This window comes from Durio zibethinus, chromosome 12, assembly GCF_047325235.1.
Source record: "Durio zibethinus cultivar Kanyao isolate XHJ-2024 chromosome 12, ASM4732523v1, whole genome shotgun sequence".
Classification (NCBI taxonomy): Eukaryota; Viridiplantae; Streptophyta; class Magnoliopsida; order Malvales; family Malvaceae; genus Durio; species Durio zibethinus.
In genome coordinates this window covers 5,729,246-5,752,356 of record NC_143173.1, presented here as the reverse complement: position 1 = coordinate 5,752,356, position 23,111 = coordinate 5,729,246, and the positions used below count along the sequence as shown (strand labels likewise).

General features: G+C 29.6%; 1 long non-coding RNA gene across 1 annotated transcript; it reads right to left on the bottom strand.

Moving 5' to 3' along the window:
* Positions 1-3,529: 3,529 nt before the first annotated feature.
* On the bottom strand, positions 3,530-5,326 carry LOC111297225 (uncharacterized). The gene is made up of 2 exons (XR_016346876.1): positions 4,116-5,326; positions 3,530-3,827 (listed from the first exon to the last, which is right to left on the bottom strand). It is a non-coding gene; the product is annotated as an uncharacterized LOC111297225 (long non-coding RNA).
* Between the last annotated feature and the right edge of the window lie 17,785 nt (positions 5,327-23,111).

The following is a 23,111-nucleotide window of genomic DNA, read 5'->3' as shown; positions in this document are numbered from 1 at the left end:
AGTATAAAGCAAACACTTTTAGCATCTTCTACCATGCAATTTGAGTTTGTAGCAATCTGAGTTTGTAGCATGCTATGAAACTATTACATAAGCAATTTGGCTTACAAATTTCATTTCAGGTCTTCGCATTGTTGATTCCATCTCTAGACCATTAAAGATTTATTGTGATAATAAGTCTATTGTGTTACTTTCTAAAAACAACAAGAGCATTATTGGGTCTAAACATTTGAAAATAAAATATCTCAAAGTCAAGGATTTTATGAAAAATGGTGAAGTTGTTGTCGAACATATTAAGATTGACATCATGATTGCTGATCCTTTGACTAACGGGTTAAGACTTATAGTGTTTAGTAAACATGGGTATTTTGGAATCTTTTGATGTAATTCATTAGTGGAAGTATATCGTTATGTTAGACCTTTATATTTATATATGAAATATTTATGTGATATTTGATTCCATGCTTGAATAATGATCATCATTGGTTAGTATTCTATGTTGTTATTTATTATGTTAGTCCATGTACACTTGAAAAATTAAAATTTGCTATATACACTATAAAGTCTTAAGATTTGGTATCTATCTTAAATACAAAAGACTACTTTAATGTCTTTTGGGTATGTTTCATAAATGATACTAGCAAGTGATATCGAGGATATTAAAGAGACATACAGGCACATTTGGATGCCATGGAGATTTATTAGCTAGTTTACAGAAATCGATAAGAGGACTGACAATATAAATGACACATTGAGATCACATTTAGGTATTATTTTCTTGCTACATAGCTACACAAAGATCCATTGTTGATAGAGTTTCTGGTACTTGTAATTGTGGAATGGTCTTATGTTAATAAATGGTATAAAGGCTACCATGATTCTGTATTAGATGGTTGTATTGGACAACATCATTAAAATGTCATTTCAAGGGCTAAATTATTTTTAAAAATTGTGACCACATCAAAATAAAGAAAATCAACCTAGTGTTTTATTTTCAAGCTTTCTTAAAATCAAACAACCCAATTAATATTGTCCAAGTGGGAGAATGTTAGAATTGTTTGTAAGTGAGCTACTATTAATTAGGGATTATAATTTAATAAAACTAGCGACAGATTTAGTCCTAATATGAGACAAGTATGAAAGCCCAATTAATTTTATATGATCACCTAAGTGTAGGCTTTTGCATATCTTACTAAGTTGGTGTGGTTTAACGGTTATGTTTGTATTTGGCCCAGTAAACCTTTAATGAAAAGGTTACTAGGGTTAGTTAAATAACATGTTAAGGTCCTTTTTTTCACTTTTTATATTTGATAACTACCCATTAAGAAACCGCTATGAAAAAGAAAAAAGCAAAAAAGAATATCATAGCCATTTTGGGATTGTTTCGCTTTCGCAATTTTATGATGACTACCTAAATAGGTATGCCTGATCTTTTTTATACATGCACGATATTCTAATTTTCATACAATGATTTTGGGTTTGTGCTTTCAATATCATGTAATTGATCGTTGACATCAGTAAAATAAATATTTGCGTAGTTATTTGATTCATTGCATTTTCATAATTTAGTGAGCATTTACATCATTTTTTGATTCATTGCATTTACCTTTTAAAGGGCATTAGCATTAGCACTAGCATCAGTAATGATAATGTCATGATTGATCATGCCATTCTATTAATAGCATTATAACTACTTGGGAAGTATCTTGTGGACAATAAGGTTTGAACAATAAAGAAAAAAATTTAGATGTCATGATCGACTTTAGCTTTGTCCAAGTCTTTTTTTATTTTGGTTTTCCCTAAATCATTTTGAAAAAGAATTTCAAAGTTCAAAAAAATTTGTTTGCAAAGTTACATTTTAAAGTTGTGGTTTTATTTGGGTCATTTTATTTTTTGACTTTGGTTTAGCCCAAGTCAATTTGAAAAAATGAAAAATAAACACTTTAAATATTTGTTTCATTTTTAGACTTGCGATTTTATCTCGATTATTATATTTTTAGACTTGTAGTTTGTCCTAATCTTTGCATTTTTAGACTTGTGATTTTATCCCGATCATTGTATTTTTAGACTTATAGATTCATCCTAATCATTGAATTTTTAAACTTGTGGTTTTGCCCTTAATCGTTGCACTCATAAACTTGTGTTCTTGTCTTGATCATTTCATTTTTAGACTTGTGATTTTGTCCTAATCGTTGCATTCATAGACTTGTGGTTTTTTCATAGTCCTTGTATATTTAGACTTATTATTTCGTCTTAGTCGTTTTATTCATAAACATTTGGTTTCTCTCAACCATTGCATATTTAAACTGTGGTTTTGTCACGTTCCTTTCATTTTAGACTTTGGTTCATCAAAGTTAGTTTTATCTATTTCATTTTTAGACTTTGATTTCATTCAGTTTTTTTTTTTTTTTTTCATTTATTTCATGTTTAAGTTTTGGTTTCGTCCAAGTCTTTTTCATTTATTCCATTTTTAGACTTTGGTTTTGTCTAGGTCATTTTCATTTATTTTATTTTTAGACTTTAGTTTAATCCATGTCATTTTTATTTATTTGATTACATCTTTGAATTGTGATTTTGTCTCAATCATTTCATTTTAGACTTTAGTTTCATCCAAATCATTTTATCTATTTCATTTTTAAACTTTGGTTTCATCCAAGTTTTTGTCATTTATTTCATGTTTAAGCTTTGGTTTTGTCCAATTCGTTTTCATTTATTTCATTTTTAGACTTTGGTTTCATTAAAGTCATTTTTATTTATTTCATTTTTAGACTTTGATTTTATCCAAGTCCATTTTTAGACTTTGGATTTGTCCATGTCATTTTCATTTATTCCACTTTTAAACTTTATTTTTTACGAAAGTATTTTCATTTGTTCCATTTTTAAACTTTAGTTTCATCCATGTTACTATATTTTTAAATTTAACTTCATTTAGATCACTAAAGCTCTCTTCCTAAGCAAATTGTTATATTTATCTTTGCACACTTTTTGTTTCAAAGAAAATGTGCAAGACAAATAACTATAAATACCTAATTTTGTTTAGATATATTCATCAATTTGGCTCGTTAATGCTTTAATGCGTTCAAAAACGTCTTCAAGGTTCAAATTTCGTGATTTTGCAAAATTATTTGGTTTTTGGAAACTTTATAGCTTAATGTTCTTATCGGTTTAAATCTGAGTTACATCGAGATCGGCTTTTGGGTTTTGTTAATTAATTGGGCTTCAAGGGTTTTTTTTTTTAGTCTTAATCCGGCTATTAATTTGATTCTTGTTTGGGCTTCGACCCTTAAGTGAAAGACCCTATTTCTTATTTCTTTTTAGTATTTTATTTTATTTGAATTTCATTTTCCTTTTTGTTTCTTTTTATTTATTCTTTATTCGGGAAAAAAAAAAACAGAAAATCACCAAAAAAAAAAAAAGAAAGGAGTCGGGTTTGAAATATGTTGGGGAACGTTGAACTTGAGACTCATGGAGAATCGAGATTGGGATTTATTGAAATACTAGGAGCCGAAGAACAGAAGAAAGGGCAAAAAAATTAGAATCGTATCTCCCTTTCGGTAGATCTCATCTTCTTCTTTATTGAAAAATTGAATGTTCTTGGTGCTAAATTGTTATATAATAGCAAGCATTCATCAGCAATAGGAAGCAGCAATAATTGAAAACACATACAAGCACAAAAGGGACTGGAAGGCAATTGGAAAGCAATTCATTGGCAAGCAATCAACAGTTAGCCTCATAGGATCGGAAGACAGTAATAACCCCAACTTAAAAGCAATTTCCATCAGCAACAAGCCCCAAAGGGGAGCAATTAAGAGCAAGAATCAGTGAGCAATCTGCAACCAAACAGAAAAGCAATTCAGATATCCATAACAGAGGCCAAAACACCAATCAGTAATTACCTAGATTCGAGCTTCAAACAATCATAAAGAAGCAGTGAGCAAACACAAAAGGTAGCAGACACAAACAATTTCCAGAATTCATCAGCAAAAACCTAGAAAGGAACCCAGCCGACCTTGAAATAACCCAAAACCCAGCAATTAGCTACAACACGAGAACACAGAAACACACAATTATCACAAGAACAAATCAACAAAAAGCAATTCACAGACAAAAAAAAAAACCTTCTGACAGTAGGTTGAAATTTCGAGTGTTTCGGGCTTAGTGGATTTCAAGGGTATTTTCAGGGTTCTTAAACCAAAGAGAGTGAAAAGAAGTTTTTAGGAAGCTCTTGGTGGTTTCAGCTCGATTGTACGGTGTTTTGGACAATGGTTTCATGCTTAGATCTAGGACTTTCTAGAAGAATTCTCAAAAATCCTAGTCAGCCACACTGAAGAAGAGAAAGAAGATGCTCGAAAAAGCATTTTTTTGGCTTTAACGGTTACCAAAGCAGCCGGTCACCGACAGCGACGAGCTGCTTTGGCGGTGACAAATGCCGGGACCTTGGTTTGGATATTTTTTCGGTTGATGTAGAGAGAAGGGGGAGAAAAGCAACCATAGAAGGACAAGAAAATTTTCAAATAAAGGAGGAAAGGCTTGGAAAGGAGCTTTTATAGCAAACCAAAGCAACGCCGTTTTGGTTATTATGGAGAAGCGGATCAGTATCGACTCTTGATTTACACAAAAACAATTCCATCTCCCTAAAGAATTACAATCCAAATCAACTTCTAATTTTCCCAAAATTTTATTGATTTTCATTTTTTTCAATTTTAAGAAGGAACTAAATAAAAATAAAAAAAAACAAAAAAATAGAAATAAATGAACAAAAAAGACCAAAAACAAAAATAAAATAAAAAAACATAAAATAATTTAAGCATTTTAACTTTTATCTAATTTGAAATGAAAAAAACTCGAGATAAGCTTCGAATTAACAATACATCTTGAAATCCAATTAACTAAACTCAATGAATTCATAAGCTCAAAATCATGTATAAAAAAGCCGATAATGATCCAAAATTAAAACAATCTAGAATTAAGCTCCATTCATTTGAATCTTACAAAATAATTTAAGGCAAAATGAAATATTTACAGTACTGTTTATTTAAATTTTTTTGTAAAAAAGGTTTTACAATCACTTAAACTTAGTTAATTTTTGGGCTTATTATGCATGTAAAAAGGGAAATCACTTACTCATTGCTAGCTCATTTTTTTCTTTAAGTTTTGGTACATTAACTTAAAGATTTATTAGCCCTTTTCCTTAATGATTAATTTCCATTTAAACTTTATAGAGAGTAAATTGCAACTCTTTGTCTTTAAAGTTTGGTTTAGTCTCTCCTGTTTTAAACATCACATCAAAATTTTAATTTTTACTAATGTACAGACATTCTCCCCTCTTCTTTATTATGCTTCTTTTTTTTTTCTTTTTTCTTTTTAAAATTTTTAGTTTTATTTTAGATTTTTTAGATTTTTTTAAAGTTTATAAATATTTCTTTAAAAATTTCAATTTTTTAGGTGGGATCCACTTTACCAAGCTTTCTTTTTTCTTTTTCCTTGCATATATTTTTCTTTTTTCTTTTTAAATCCATCACTTAGATAAATTCTATTCTTGTATAGAGTTTAATTAAGGTACCACAAAGCATTCCTCAATTTTTTTTTGGTGTTAAATTTTTTTTTTATTTTTTAAAACTTTTTATTGTTTTTTTCAAATTTGTTATATTTTATAAAAATTTTTCCATTTTTTTAAAAGTGAGACCAATCTTTCTTTTTCGCCTTTTTTCTTTTGCTTTTTATTTTTACAATTTTTTTGTAAATATGTATTTTTAGGATTTAAATTTTTTTTTTGTATGAGATTTACTTGATACCAAAGGTATGTAACGTATTTTTTTTAATTTTTCTATTATTTTTATATATTTAATGGATATTTTCAAGATTTTAAATTCTTTTTTGTGTGATCCACTTGATAACCAAAATATGTTAAGTGTCAAGTCATTTTTTTTTAATTTACTTTTTCTTTTTCTTTTCCTTTTTAATATTTGATGACTATTTTTTTATATTAGAAAATTTTTTTAGTGATGCCCATTGGATATTATTGATTATAAATATTTTTATTATCTATATTTTATTATTCATTTAATTTTATATTTATACATATGTATTATATTAATTAAGTTCTTATTTATGGTTTATATTTATACATATGTATTTATAGATATCTATTTTGATATTCATATGGCAGCTTGATTATCTCTCTTTTCCCTTTTCTTTTCTTTCCTTTTTTTTTTTCAATTTTTAATTGATTTATGATTTAATGCCTTAATTTAATAAATTAATATTTTAAGCTCAAATCAAATGTCATGTTGCCTCCTAATGAGCTTCATTTTCCTTTTTTTAATTTTTTTTCTTTTTTTTCTTTTTTATGATTTTTTAAGTTAAATTAATTTTGTGAAAAAAGGAGGCCAATGGAAATGTTTACATGACACTCCAATGGGCTTTTTATTTTTCACATTTTTATTTTTTTAATTAGATAAATTTTAAAACCAAATGTGGCATTTGATAGAGATGCTAAAACAATTTGTATTCAACGAGTTTAATCCAAATTGATCTAATAGAGGGTGATGTTTTTAAATTGAAATTGAGTTGGGATAGGATTAAGTTTTTTTATAAAAGTGAGATTGGGATAGAAAGGTGTTTATGATGCTTTATCCTACCCCATTTTTTGTATATATAAAAATATATATTTATTTCTTAATTTTATTATATAAATTATATCAATAAAGTTATTATTTGATATATGTCTCGACGTTTTAGGACTAAAAAGAGTTCTTTGATCGGATGATGGGGAATAAAAAAAATGAGGGCTTAAAAAAGCATTTTTAATAAAAACCAAAATAAAGAGTCACTACCAATCTTTTTTAAGGTGTGATTGACCATTAAAAAATTTTATCCTTTTAATTAAACATTTAAAATGGGTTTAAAATTTTATAAAATAACATTTTTATGGTCTATGAAAACAAAGTTAGGTCCAAAATTTGGTTATACATGAGAAATGATTAACATCTCTACAACACGATCAAAGATGGTACTAATTGATTGCAAGTTATTTTAGATTTTGATAAAAATGGCCGTATTATAATGTTTAGAAATTAATTCATTTCTTTCGCAAAACTTGAAAAAAAAATTTCTTTTCTTTTGAAAACAAAGCATTTCATTTTTGGATCAAACTGGGAACGTCTTAAGTATCGCAATACCTTATTCACTTTTTTATATATAGGTCAAGCTTCAAAAATATCTCTAACTTAAAAGTTTTTAGATTGCCCCATAAACTAAGATAACACCTAGCATAAATGATAGTCATCGAAAGTCCATTTATATTTAAGCTAGATTTCGAAGGCTATTTTTTTACTTGAGATGTTATCTTGTTTAAAATTAATTTTTAAAAAAAACTTTATTTATAAAATCAATGCATGTATGTATGAACATAATAATAATATAAATGCATGATAATTGAATATGATTGACAAAATATAAATGCATGAGAATTTAAGAATATATATAACAAAGTGAAATGAATTGCATATGCATGAATGGGATCAAGGGTTGGATTTTTAGGTTTGAAGGTTGGTTCGGGTTTTTAGGGTTTGGGGTAGGTTTAGGGTTTGGATCAATTTAGGGGTCTAGTTAGGGTTTAGGTTTGGCTTTGGGTTTAAGGTTAGTTTGAAGTCTAGATTAGGGTTTTGAGGTTTGGTTCAAGTTTGGTTTGGGCTTTAGAGTTATGATTTAGATTTAGAGTTTAGGATTAAGGTTTGGTTTAGGGTTTAAGGTTTACTTTAGGGTTTAGGATTAGAGCTTAAGGCTTAGGTTTAGGGTTTCATGGAAAAGGCATATGATAAAAACAAGGGTAAAATATGTAAATGGTCACTCAACTTTAAGAGCCTTTTTAAAATAGTCACTTAAGTATCATTTTTTTTAATTTAGTCATTTAAGTTTGAGTCCGTTAAGTTTTTGGTCACTCAACAGTTAATGGCTAATGACATGCTGACGTGGCCTTACTGCATTAGTTTTAGGTGCCACATGGCATTGCCACCTTATATGACAAGCCATATGGCATTGCTAACATAACATTATAAAACTTAACAAAAATAAATCAATTTTATTCACTTAACTTTTTAAAATTTATATTCTGGTCATTCAACTTTAAAAATTTACAATTTAGTCACTAACAATAAGCCCTTAATTTTTATAAGAAAAGAAAAATAAGTATTGATATTTTTATTTATGGAATTAAATTATAAATTTGTATTTTATTGTAATTATATCATTTAAATTTTAAAAATGGATGACTATTATCCAATACCAAAATTAAAAAATTTTAACAACTGAGTGACCAAAAAACCTTAAAATTATGAAATATGAAATTTATTAATATTTTGGTTTGCATTATCAATGACCCATTATTACTATGAATTTATAATGAGTTGATCACCAACATTTATGAAATTTAATATAATAAATTATTTTATTATTTATGTTACCTATTAAAATATATTAGGATAATATTCAAGTGTTAGGGTTTAAGTGGTTTAAAATTAGGATTTAAGTGGTTTAAAGGTTTGGTTTAGGTGGTTTAAGGTTTCGATTTTAGGCTAGGGTTAGGGTTTTAGGTTAGGGTTTCAGGTTAGTTTCAGCTAGGCTAGGGTTTTTGGATAAGGTTAGGGTATATCTAATGCAAAAACACATGAAATTTTAACTTAACCTAATTTTCAAATAAGTCATTAAATTTTATAAAAAAAATAGAATATTTAATATTTTTATTTTATGAAATTAAGTTATACTTTATTTTATTATAATTTTACCATTTGAATTTGAAAAATAGAAAGATATTAATCAATTGTCAAATTTACAATATATTATTATCTCAAATATTTATTGTTCAGTTAATCTTAATAAATTTAAGTAATTATTTTAAATTTTTACATTTTGGTCACCATTGTTTGTGAAATTATTAATATTTAAATATTATCCTTAACATAACTTTATAATGATTTAATCACCAATGGTTTATAAAATTTAATATAATAAATTATTTTTATTTTATTTTGTTATCTATATGTCCTTTAATGTTTTATTACATGAAATTAAAAATAAATCTAAACATTATGAAATATGAAATACTTAATTGAGTTTATTTGGATGGGTTGAATGACAAAAATGTGAAATATTGTTGTTTTAGTAATTTTTGCAAGTGGATAATATTCTTTCATTTTTCAAATTTAAATGGTATAGTTATAATAAAATTAAAAATTTATAATTTAATTATATATAATAAAACTATCAACTTTTTATATATTTTTTTATAAAATTCAAAGATTTATTTTTTAGTGACTAAATTGTAAATTTTTAAACTTGAGTGACCAGAATAGAAATTCTTAAAAAGTTAAGTGACTAAAATTTATTTTTTTTTAATTTTATAATCCACATCAACAATGCCACATGGCTTGTCAAATGAGGTGGCATTGCCATCTAACACATGAAACCGACATGACAATGCCATGTCAACACACGTTATTAATGGCTAAGTAACAAAAAAATTAACGCACTCAAACTTAAGTGACTAAATTAAAAAAAAATTAATATTTAAATGATCATTTTAAAAAAAAAAACTCCTAAAGTTGAGTGATCATTTATATATTTTATCCCATAAACAAATAACGAAAATGCCATTAGTAAGATGTAAATATTGATGCATGTCACAAATATAAAATATGTCATTGGTATAAATGTAAATATTGGTGCATAAAAGATACATGACTAAGAAACAAATTAATTACAAATTTAGGCATTTTAAAAACTATATGACAAACTAAAAGTGCATGTGAAAATGCAATTTAAATAGATCAAACACTAAAATTTTTAAAAGAATTTCAAGACATTTTCCATCATTTTTTTTCTATTTTGAAAATCTTGCAAAAAAACATAATCACTAAAAGCCACACTCAAATTAACATTTTATTCATAGAAAATTTAATCAAACACATTGAAAATTTGAAGAATCATGCAAGAACACAAACCTTTAAACAAGATCTGAACAATATTTTGGCCATTATTCAAGTAAGGAGGTTTGCCCCAAGCATGGGAAACCTTGGCCTAACACTCCTATGGCCTCCCTACAATTTGCTTTCAATTCACTCAGCTCAAATATGCATTAAACATCAAAATAATCATCATATGAAAGTCTTTATATCATGAAAGAAATTTTATCATACATGTAATGAACTAAATAGTAAAGAAACCATGGAACCAAACATATACCATTAAACTAATTAAAATTCATCCAAATAACAAGTAAACCAATAACTAAATCATCCATAAACAACATAAGAAGTAAGGAAAATACTTAAAAAGAACCAAAAGGAGGTTCAGCCATGATAGAAAGAGGTTTGGCCAAACCTCCAATGGCTTCAAATGGTGGATTTTTTGTTGTTATTACTTGATCCTTTTGATTTCAATCCAAACAATTATTTAGTTAGATGAATTTTTAAACCAAGTTTGGATTAAAAGAGATGAAGAACTATAAATTTCTAAAAAAACAAAAAAACCCAAAGCTAAATGGCTTGAGAAATATGATAAATGCTATGGAATGCTTATAAAAATACAAAGTAAAAATGGAAGAAAAATTATGCCTCTTCTAAGGTCTCTACATTTTTTTTCTCCTTCTTCTTTTTCATGCCATTGCCTCTTTCCTCTTTCCAAAACATTAATTCCTAGCCTTCATGAAGAGAAAATATCTCTCTTTTAATGCATGTAAGCCTTTGGATTAAAAGTTCATCTAATGGTCATTTTTCATTCTTTGTTTTCTTTGCAATGAGCCTCTTTTCATCATTGGATACAACCTTTCAAAATCATCCCATGGTTGAGAATGCTTACTGCTAAAGATTGGATTTTTATGTTGCATGAACCAAGTGAAATGAGCATTTTACCCTCATAAGAAAATTTTCGATTTCTAGGCCATTTTTCTTGGAAAACTATGCTCCCCTCTTCATTTTCATGATTTCAAAGCATAAAAAATTATGAAATAATATGAAATTAAAATCTACAAGTTTTTGTGAAAATCCAACCTCGAGAAAGTCAAATTACGAAATTACTCATAAATGTTATTTTAGTAATTTCAAACCTCTTGAGGTGCTGTCAAGTTCTTTAATGTACCAAAAATCATCAAATAATTTAAAAACGTGATTTGAAATATTTTGTGAAAAATTGACCACGGGATGTCAAATTACAAAAATATCTTTGAAAGACGTTTTAGTAATTTCACACCTTTTAAGGCAAGATTAAGATTTTTAATATTTTTAAAATAAAAAAATAATATTAAATTTTGATTTGGAGCTTTTCGTTAATTTCGATCTTGAAAAGGTTAATTTATGAAAAATCTTTAAGAAATTTTAGTAATTTCATACCTCCTAAGGTATAATCAAAGTTTTTATTGCACAAAAATCATTAAAAATATTTAATTATGATCTAAAAGTTTTCATAAAAATTTAATTTCAAGAAAATCAAATTACGAAAATACACCTGAAAGGTATTTCAATAATTTTACCCTTCCTAAAGTGCAATTAAGTTTTTTTTTAATTCTTTAAAATCATGAATTTCGATTCCAAGCCATATTGACTGCAATTGGTTGTGACTTTTGAAAGTTGACTTAAGTTCTATCTGTTTTGACCAATTTTGACTTTGTTTAACTAAGTTTGATCAAGTTTGACCTTAGATATTTAGGTTAAATTGGTCACAATTTTAATCTTAAAAACTTGTTAAAGTTAAATAAATGTTAGATTTGAATTTGGTCGGATTTTAAGAGCTTTATAAATGGTCAGATTTTTTCAAGACAAAATTAAGTGTCTACAATTCCTTAAATTTAGAAATTAATATTTTAAGCTCAATGGGAGTGTCTATGTAACCCTTTTTATAAACTTTTTTTTTTTATTTTGTTCTTCCTTTTTTTTTTTTTTTCATTTTTGTCCTTTTTACCTTTTTTTATTTTTTTTTTGTTTTTATTTCCTTAATTAGATAAATTTTGTGAGAAGAATAAGGCAATTGAAATATCCTTATGTTACCACCGTTTTTGCTTTCTTTCCTTTTTATCTTTTGTCTATTTAGGTAAATTTTACAATAAAAATTTGATAAATAAACAAAAAAAAAAAAAAAAAAACCTCATACCTTTGCATGCGTATTATGCTAGTCCTATATATATCTTGGTAATTTTGACTTTATTTGACTTTCCATAGTGCTTCCATATCACATCCTTTTCACTCCTTTTTTAATCTTTTTTGCTTTTTCATTTCTTTTTCTTTCTTTTTTTTCATCTCTACATGTTTAATTAAATATCTCATTTTAAAAATGGTATGTGGCCTATTTGATATTATTTATTAAAATTTTTTTTGTTTTTTTAAAATTAAATAATTTTGTAAGAAAAAAATAGTGATAAAGGTGTTGAAGTAGCACACAAATTTGTTTCTTTTACCTTTTTTTGTTTTAGTTTTTTGTTTAAATTTATGTTGTAAATTTTGTAACGAAGGGAGGTCAATGGACATGTCCATGTTACATCTCCATTTGTTTTTCACTTTTTTTTTTTTTTTTTTTGTAAAAATTTTTAATTAGATCAATTTTGTAATAAAAGAGCCAGTGAATAGGAATGATAAATTTATCTATATTCGATGAATTTTGATTTGTTTAAATTCAATAGGAATAAGATTTTTTAAAATTAGAATCGGATTAAGATGAATTGAATTTTTTTAAAAAAAGAAACAGATTTGGATTGAAAGCATGCTTACAGTATTTTGCCTTTAAACATATATATATATAATTACTTATTTAATTTTATATTTATATATTTATTAATATTAATAAAATTATTATTTGAAAGATAAATTTGAGATACTTGATTTGGATTTGATTTGTTATATAAGGTGCGAGAATGAAATGACCACATTTACATAAATTAATTGATAAATTTCACTCATCATTATTTTTATTAAGAATTTCGACGAAACTGCATGTTATTAAACTCATCATAAATATTGTTTATTACAAATAAAAAATTCAATCCGCGACAACACGGGGTTATATTTCTAGTCGTTTCTTTAAAATTATAAATTTTATTAAAATATTCTTTCAATCAATCTAACCTCCTAATGGAGATCTCCACTATTTTTTCAAACATTAATCTAGGAGATAAAAAAACAAATCTTCTGCATTGCATATAGAAAAAAGAAGCCGGATTCTCTGCAATTCCTTGAACAGGTCGCGTTCGTAATTTTTGTCATTCCTCTTTGAATTGCCAAGAAATCTGGTGTCTATGAATATTTTTGTTTTCTCAAATCAATTCAACTTTTACGCTACATCATTATAATTCCTAGGAGACAATACAATGGAAATTCGGGATAAATAAATTGATATATTATTTTATTTTATTTAAGTTTGGTTGTCATTTGTGAAATAATTATGGAACTGTTTGTTTATTCACACTGAAACCCTCATCCAAGGCTTTCCCACTTTGAAAGTTTGTTGATTTACGTTGGCATCATAAACAACATATTCTGTAATTTGTTGTACAAAAAAGAAAAAAGTTAATCAGTTATCAGAATTGATTATTGTAGACATTTTATTTAATTCAAAGTCTAAATCAATTGATTTTGATTTAATTTCAAACTCAAACCAATTGAGCTCAAACTGGATTCAAACTCAATTGTTGAACTTTGTTATTTTATTTTTATTTTATATCTTTTATTTTTAATTTCATTGCCATCTATATAGAGTTTTCTTTTTTTGTATTTTATTAGTGACATTTATCTTTTGAGTTGATTATTTAGTTTGATTTATCTTGTTTCTCATTATATGATCATTCAAAAAAGAAAAGAAGAATAAACCGAACAAAGTTTAAGTTTGAAATTTAGCTGATAATTAATCAGATTAGGCAATAATATTTGGTTTTAAAGTGAATTGGAGATGATCTGAAACTCCCCTTATTCGGCCCTATAAATGGATTGGTGATTAACAAAGCAGGAACACAGAAAATCATATAGAAACACAGAGGAAAAACTGAGCAAGGCTAGCAGCTACCAATTGCAATCGGGGAAAACCATTGACAACCAATTCCAATTCCAATTCCAATTCCACCATAGCTTAACCCGATCTACACGAATCTATCAAGTTTTAGAGGAGATCAGCCCCAGATTCGAGACGAAAAGGCCAAAAAAAGGCTCGTGGTGAGTTTTGGGTGTTAATGGAAGTTGGCTGATGTCGGAGTGTGGCGACTGGCGAGGTGACCAGTCGTCGATTTCTAGATTTTTCTGAAGGCTGGTGGCTGCTTTTAGAGAGAGAGACAGAGAAACCAACTTTCAGAGAGAGAGGTAAAAAAATGAAGAAGAGAGAAAGAGCTTGAAAAGGGGGTTTTATAGTGGTGGTAAAACGGTGCCATGTTGAAGAATTAAGAAATCGGATCCTTCAAGTGATCCATGTGCTGCTCCATGGGCAAGCCAACTTGATTGCGACCTGAAGCTGACTTCAAGCCAAGGCGTTCCAGCAGTCACGTGAGCCGTTAACCTCTAAGTTGAGCCGCTGACCAAGCCGCCAAGTTGTTGATCGAGCTGTTGAGCAGGAATAATTCGTTATTTTTTTAATTTTTTTCATTTGGTATAGTTGATTTCTTTATTTGTTTAGATTAGGGGTTTTTAGTCAAAAATAATTTTTTTAAAAATAAAAATAACCAAAATTCTTAACTTTACTCACATATTAGGGTTTTAAAAGTAAAAAATAATAATTTTAGGAAAATAAAATTTAAAGAAAACAAAAATAAAATCTTATCAATATATTAAAAGATTTTGTGATTTTTTAAAAATTTAAAAATAAAATTTTATCAACATATTAAAAAATCTTATTAATTTTTGACAAAAATTAAAATTTCAAAACAAAATAATTTTTATAAAATCCTACAACATATTGTAGAATAATTTTAACAAAAATTATTACCAATATATTAGAAGATATTTCTAAAAATAAATTATTTTTTGTATAAAAATTAAAATTTAAATCTTCGATGATGAAATTATTAAGAATACTACAAATAGCAATTTTTATTTAAATTTTTAGGTAAAAAATTCTTTCTAAATTTTACCAATATATTGAAGAATTTAGAAAAGGTTTTCAACATTAAGATTCCAAGAAATCCCACTTGTCACAAATAAATTTTTTTATAAAATATTAATGAATCCGACGATAAAACTTCTTCAAAGTGTGACAAATAGTTTCCTTTAATACTTATGAGGTAAATAAATGTTTTTAAATTATTACCAACATATTTGAGTAATTTAAGAATATTTTCTAATAACAAATTACTTAGTAAGATTTTTTAAGGCATTTGGATAACACGAAATCAAACTCATTTCGATGGCTGTTATAAGAGTGCTATAACCTTCCCTACACGTAATCATACTTTCGAACCCAATTATGATTTCGTAAACTAGAATCTACCTTTTAAAAATACCTAAGTCAAGCTTGAAATTTTTTTTTAAAATGAGATAAATTTAGTAAGGTAACCAATCACACCTAAACAAAAAGACTGCTGATGACTCTTAACCCTACGTCTAGTAATAGGTCTACGAATCTATACATTATAATAGTTTGGAGACTTCATTGGGAATAACCAAAAGTCAAGTCAATAAACTCGTGTTATCTACCTAACTCAATAAAATTAAGAATTTTAGTTAAGTGTTTTATTTATCTTTTCATGTTTCATATTATCATCTACTTGCATATGGATAACTTGAGCTTTATATTCGCACTTCGTCCCTTAGGAGAGAATAAAGTACCTACGCTCTTGTGAGATTTTATGTCTCTGCTTGGGCTACCAAAACACTCTTATTTAAATTGAACCATTTTCGTTTGTAGACATTAACGATAACTAAGGTCCCTTACTAGTCTATAATGAAATATGATACGAGGAACAATTTAAGAATCTTTAGATTTAACTTAAACCACATAGAGTCAACCTTATAAACCTAACCTATAGGTAGAGCCATATTTCCTTTACTCTTTAGAATTGACCCAGAGTTTAGAATTATATTATTTTATTTCCTTTTTTTACGTGTGCTAATTTATTTATTTCTTTGTTACTCTAATATTGAGCTAACCAATTTCTTTGTTGTTTTCTTTACCTTTTTTTTCCATATTCATAAACATGCATAAATACTGCATAAAACACCTGCCTGAAAGCTATTTTCAACAAAAGCTTTCATGGAACCCATTAAATGCCTAGTCTAATTCTATGTAAAATGGATTTTTTGTGGAATAAATTAATGCTCTTTTTTGTTGAAATTTTTAAAAAGGACAAACATTATCTCTCATGCATTGTATCCACTCTTAGTTGGTTCTTTTATTACATTAGTATATGAATAATCCATTAATTTTAAAATTATAGTACATAAAGTTCAAAGATAGCTCGATTGTCTAAGAACCTTGCTCAATCAACTCATCATCAGTACAATATATGGACCAAGATAAACAAATAAAACAGGAGAATGCAAACCATTTTAAAAAGATAGAGAAGGCCCAAAAAAAGTTATAAGAGAGTTAACTAAAGTTCTAAAAGCCTTAAACAACTTTGAATAAAAGAAAAGCCACAAAAAATATGTCAGCGTACAAGATCATCCATCACAAGATATTGTCAACCCTTTACACCCACCTGAGTATGGCCTATACCAAGCCTAATCTTCTCAAGGAACTTCTTAACAACAATTTATGTTTCCTACTAGATATACCTATCCTAGGATACTGGTTGCATCAACTCAAGGGCAATTCCAAAGTTTCATCAATCTTGTCTTCATAGAAAAAACAATTGAACCGACTTAAGTCCTTAACCTAGATAACCCAAAGGAGAAAGAAAAGCTGAAACTGAAAGAAGTTGAGACTTTAAGGACTTAAGCCAAAGAAAAAATGAACTTGCTAGATAAGAGGTTACGAGCAATCCAAAGGATGACTTTTATGGCTTTATGGATGTAGTTGGCCTCTACTTGGTCTCAGATATTGTAATTTTACCAAATTTTAAGATTATAAAGTATGTGAAGTACGAGGGTATGAAATGTCAGATAATTCACGTCATTATGTACTACCGAAAAATGATTACTTACACTAGTGATGAAAAGCTGTTGATGCATATGTTCTAAGATAACTTTACTAGCTTGACTATAAGGTGATATGTCCAACTAGACAAAACTCATATCCATTTTTAGAAAAAGCTTGCTTAAGCATTCATTATATAGTATCGTCACATTATAAACTTGGTTCCTAATCACGTTTCTTTACAAAGCATGAAGAAAAAGGTAATAAAATCATTTAAAGAATATGCCAATGGTAAAAGGATATGGTTGTTTAAGTTCAACCATATCTGACCAAGAAAAAGACCACAATACTATTTATTAGTACCTTAAAGGTACCTTATTATGAGAAGATAATAAGGAATGCAATGAAGAACTTTACCAACATGGTGATCTCAAAAGAGATTATTGAAAATACTATTAAGAATTATAAGCTTAAAGGAGAAAAGGCTAGCAATACAAAGAAAGGTGGGATGTTTAAAAGAAAAGAAACTGAAATCTAAGCCATGAGTTTAGGGGACAACAATTTAGAAGTTATGCTTCATATCCATAACGAATTTATCCATCTTATTATTTCTCTATCAATAGTATTGTACAAGTCCATTATCAACTTGTTTCATAACCAATTTACCCACCCACTTACCAATCAACACTCACAAATAAGCCTATAAGCCTAACTATTACACCGACTGCAGGAGTAGTTTTAAGACATAACAACCAATCAAGTGTTTTGCAAAAACCTTGAAACAACAAAGAAAGAGCCCATATTAATCCTATCTATATGACTCACACTAAGTGTAGACACCCAATTGGGTCCAGGGCCAGATCAATTGGGCCTGACCCAAATGGGTTCAGGCCCAGATCAATTAGGCCTAGCCCAAATGGGTATGGCCCAATTAAATTTTTATCCTGTATTTTTTTTTCTTTTTTTCTTTTCTTTTTTTCTCTTTTTTCTTTTTTATATATCTGTATTTATTTATTTTTATTTAGAATATATTTATATGTATATAGTTATATATTATTATATTATTATTATTATTATTTTATTATTATTATTATTATTTTTAATATATTTTTGGGTTTATCTTATTTTATTTTTTTAAAATTATCTGTTAATTTTATCTGATTTTTTTTTATTATCTGATTGTTATTATCTTTTCTAAATTATCTACTTTTTTTATTTATTTGATTTTGGAGGGCTGGGATTGAAAGTTGAAGAATCTCACTGGGAATGGGAATTCAATCAGAAGAGTCCAGACTGGATTCAAAGATTGAATTCCCGTTAAAAGGGGAATTGGGATTGATCAGAAACTCCTGATCAATCCCTATATAAAGGACCCCTGGGGTAGACTAAAAGACAGAGAAAACAGTAAGCAAAAGCTACTGATTTGGGAAAAAAGAGGGAGGAAGAAAAAAATAGAAGCCAAACAAAAGGGGAAGCCCCCGTCACCACCAAGCCTTCGAGGCTTCCCCTTGGTGGGAAACCTTTCTTTCATTGACCTTGACCTTCACTCTTACTTTGCTGTACTAATTCATACCTACGGGCCAGTTGTGAAGCTCCAACCTGGGAGCAGGATTGGTATCCTGGTGACCTCCCTATACATGGCCCGAAAAGTGCTTAAAGACCAAGATTTGTCCGATCTGATGGAATTGCTCCAGGAGGGGACCTTCTTGGAGATCTGAAATGTCTGATGATTGGGATTTCCTCGCTTTTGATGCTTCCAGAAGTGGGCAAGTTGCTTCAAGAAAAACTCCAGCTAGCAACAGCCTGGATGGTGGATCACCCGAAGTTCCAGCTGCCGTACCTGGACCAGATTCTGGAGGACATGTTGGAAAATACGCTCCACTTTGTTACGTTGAGTTACTGATGGTCTTAGAGACAGTTTGGAAAAAGTGAAAAGATTTTCTATGGCAGGAAAACATTTGCAGTCAATGAGGAGAATAGGCAGCTCGTTTCACCAGCCAGGATGTGATTAGTACAATTTCTTGAATGAACCTTCATTAAACAATCAAAGGTCAGAATCTGAAATTCATATCTAACTCTCATTTTTTTCCTCTCTACCCCACCATGGTTGAAGATGAAGATCCCATTCCCATGCATGCGCAGAAGCTTTTACTTATGCTAATTGAGTTTGAGTATATTAAAATCCTTGATATTTTAGAATCTGGAAATGGTCTCAAAATGTTTTAAATTTTTGCTTGGCGATCTGACAAATGCAAATGTAAACAATATCAAATTGTGTCTGGCTTCAGCTTATGCTTCAAAGATGGATTCTAAGTTACTTTCGCACCTAAAAATAGTAAGAAAGATTGGGAATCTTTTTGGAGTTTGTGTACGCAAAAGCTATGGAAGATTTTCTTGAACCAACTTTTGGCTTGCATAGGGCTTTCCTTCTGCACTCTGTAGGGAGTAGAAAAGGTTTTGTTTATGCAAAAGAACCTACACTTTTAGGTGATGGTTCTTCCGAGTCAAGTGGTCCAGTCGATCAGCAGCACTGTATAAGAGATATAATAGATTTTAGCAGCCATGTTGGAGTCTTACTGGAGTTAAGTGCATCTCATGAAGCAACATTATAGATGTAGCCTCCGAATGTGCGGTATTGTTGCTCAAGGCAGCTCCAAGGGAAGCCATAACTGGATTCCTGATAAATCTTCCAAGGGCAGGTTTAATACTCGAGTCCTGATGCAAGGGCATCTCTCACCTGCTCTTGCGATGGATGGTTTATGCTGTGGGTTATTCCTGCAAGCAATACCTATCACATGCCATGATATTGTCAATATCCATACCTGAAATTACACGGATTGAAGGCATTGTCTCTGAGCTGAAAAGGATCAAGTATACCTGGATTAGCCAATGTTGTTTCACTAGTATCCTCAGAGTTGCAGTAGCTACCGTGTAGCTTTTGAAGTTCTTGAGGCATTTTGGGAGTAACTGATTTTACAAAAGGATATGAACAACCCGTTTATGGAGTTCTGGACTAGGGTGGTCAAAATGATCCATGTTTTGAGAATAAATATTTGGTTACCGTGTTGAAAGAATCAGCTCCGAGTGCAGCAAACTATGAGTCTCCGGTGACAGATGAATCAGCAGATCCACAAACTCCAGCAAAAAAATAGAGTAGACGAAAAAAACAGATTTGAGGGAGAAATATAAAGAAAAGCATACGACAACAAGAAAAAAGAGATTACAGAAAGGCATGGGAATCATCGAGTGAAAGCGCAGTGACCCAATCTGGAACAGAGGCTGAAGTAGAAACACTTAGATTTCTTGTTGATATCTTCCGCCAAGGTACAAAGGAAGATCCTGCAGTGGCTTCCAGTTCTCTCATTCGGTGCAAATTTGGATCAATGGAAGCTGCAGCAAAGAAGGTTCCGGAGGGGTCTCAAGCGAAAGCCCATGGCTTTGATTAAGAAACTCCGCAAGGCGAAAAGGGAGGTCCCCACCTAGCAAGAAGCCAGAACCTTTTTTTATTTTATGTGCTTGTTCATTTTTTTAGAATTTTTTTTTTGCATGAATAAATAAAAAAAAATAAAAAAACATAAAATAAAATTTCCAAAAAAAATATTTTCGAGGAAAAGTTGAAAGTATCAATTTTTCTCGAAATTGAAAGTTTCCAAAAAATATTTTTGGAGAAAAGTTGAAAGTATTAATTTTACTTAAAAATAAATTTTCAAAAAATAAATTTTTGAGGAAAAGTCGAAAATATCAATTTTTCTCGAAATTAAAGTTTCAAAAAATATTTTTGGGGAAAAGTTGAAAGTATCAATTTTCCTTAAAAATAAAATTTCAAAAAAAAAATTTTTGGAGAAAAGTTGAAAGTATCAATTTTCCCTAATAAATTTTCAAAAAAAATAAATTTTTGAGGAAAAGTTGAAAGTATCAATTTTCCTCGAAATTAAAATTTCAAAAAAATATTTTTGGGGAAAAGTTGAAAGTATCAATTTTCCCTGAACAAGAAAAATCCTTCTTTTCTTCTATTTTGATTTTGATCTTGATTTTTCTTTAAATAATTCGACGACGGAGCCTCTGCAAGTGAAACAATAGTTTTTCTAGCATACTCTTGAGGTGAGAGAATTTTTTCAATTTTTTGCTAAAAGTATTAGAGTCGATTGAGAAAAATTTTCAACAATTAATTACTTGATAAAATTTTAAGGCTTTTTGGATAACATAAATTTAAGCTGGTGCCATCTTTTGATGGGCGTTGTGAGGGTGCTATAACCTTCCTCACACGTAACCGAACTCCCGAACCCTGTTCTGGTTAGTAGACCTGAACCTATTCTTTTAGGGGCCCTTAAACTTAGGTGTTCCCTAAAAGGACAGATTCCTTAGGTGACCAATCGCACCTAGATAAAAAAGATTGGTGACGACTCCCTTAAGTCAATGTCTAGCGATAGATCCCCGGATCTAGACGTTACGACAGCTTGGCGACTCCACTAGGGACTTTGAGAGTCAGGCCAGCAAATAATTTGTGTTATCCAAAAGCCTAATAAAATTGAACCTTTTTGTATATATGTGTTATTATTTATTCCTGTTTATTTATCTTGTTAATTATGTCATTCATGTGCATGTGTATAACATGAGCTCTATACCCGAGCTCCGTCCCTCTAGGAGGGAGTAAAGTACCTATTGCTTTCGTGAGGTCTAATGCCTCCGCAGTGGCTAGTGAAATACTCCCACTCAAATTGAACCTTTTTCATTTGTAGCCTGTAATGGGTGAGGATTAGGGTGCCTTACTAGTCTGTGATGGACAATGATGTAAGGAACAATTTGAGGACCTTTAGACTCTGACCTTAAAACCGCATGTAGTGAACCTTAAAGAGTGCCTACACCTAGGTTAGAGCCCTTTCTACCCAATGATAGATATACCCTGAAATTAGGACACAAAAAGGGTGTTTATCTAATCATTTTGATTGTCTGACTTTGTGCATCATTTTCATTATCATATGTAACATTATGCATCAGCATCACTTTCATTTCATCCATGGAACTAACTATGTTGTTTGTCTGATTGTATGCATCTGCATTATGTTTCGAATCATGTTTTAACACAATCATTTGCATTCATTTCATATTAGATTTCATTCAAAAAAATGTACATTTTATTCATGCATCAAAGCATCATACATAAAGCATAACATTTCTAATCACGAGTATGGTACTCAAGGCTCCAGGATAGCTCCATCTAGCGAAAATCCTGCCCATCGATTTAACACAAGATCCAGAGCAAGGCAAATGGAGCAGGAAAATTTTCAGAGATTTGAAAAGATAGAAAAAGCACAGGAGAAGATTGAAAGTGAACTAAGCAAGATTCTGGAGGCCCTCAATAATATGAATAAAGGAAAAGGAGTTGAAGGAAGTACAAGCCAGCAAGAAGTGGCTGATCCTTTGTACCCTCCGAGTTTTGGCCCACCTCAAGCCCAGTCTGCCCAAGAGGTCCCATCACAACATTTTGCATATTTAACATATCCTGGAATGCCATCGACTTTCAACCCGAGGCAGTATAATAGCTATATAAATCCTGTCTTCACTGAAAAGGCAGCAGAACTAATTCCTGATCTAGATGATTTAAAAAAGAAGGAGAAGGAAAAGATGAGAGTAGAGGCTGAAGAAAGTTCCAAGATTAGCATGCTAGAGCAAAGGCTAAGGGCTGTGGAAGGATTTAGCTTTTATGGGTCAGTTGATGCTGCTGGGCTTTGCCTAGTTCCCGATGTGGTCATTCCTCATAAGTTCAAAGTATCGAAATTTGAAAAATATGACGGTACAAAGTGCCCCAAAACCCATATCACAATGTATTGCCGAAAGATGGCAGCTCATGCTCATGATGAAAAACTCTTGATGCATGTCTTTCAGGATAGCCTTACAGGCTCAGCAGCCAAGTGGTATGTTCAGCTAGACAGAACCCACATTCGCTCTTGGAGCGATATGGCTCATGACTTCATCAGTCAATATCGACACATTATCGATTTGGCCCCAGATCGTTTGTCTTTGCAGAATCTGAAGAAAAAGTCAAACGAGTCTTTTAAAGAATATGCCCA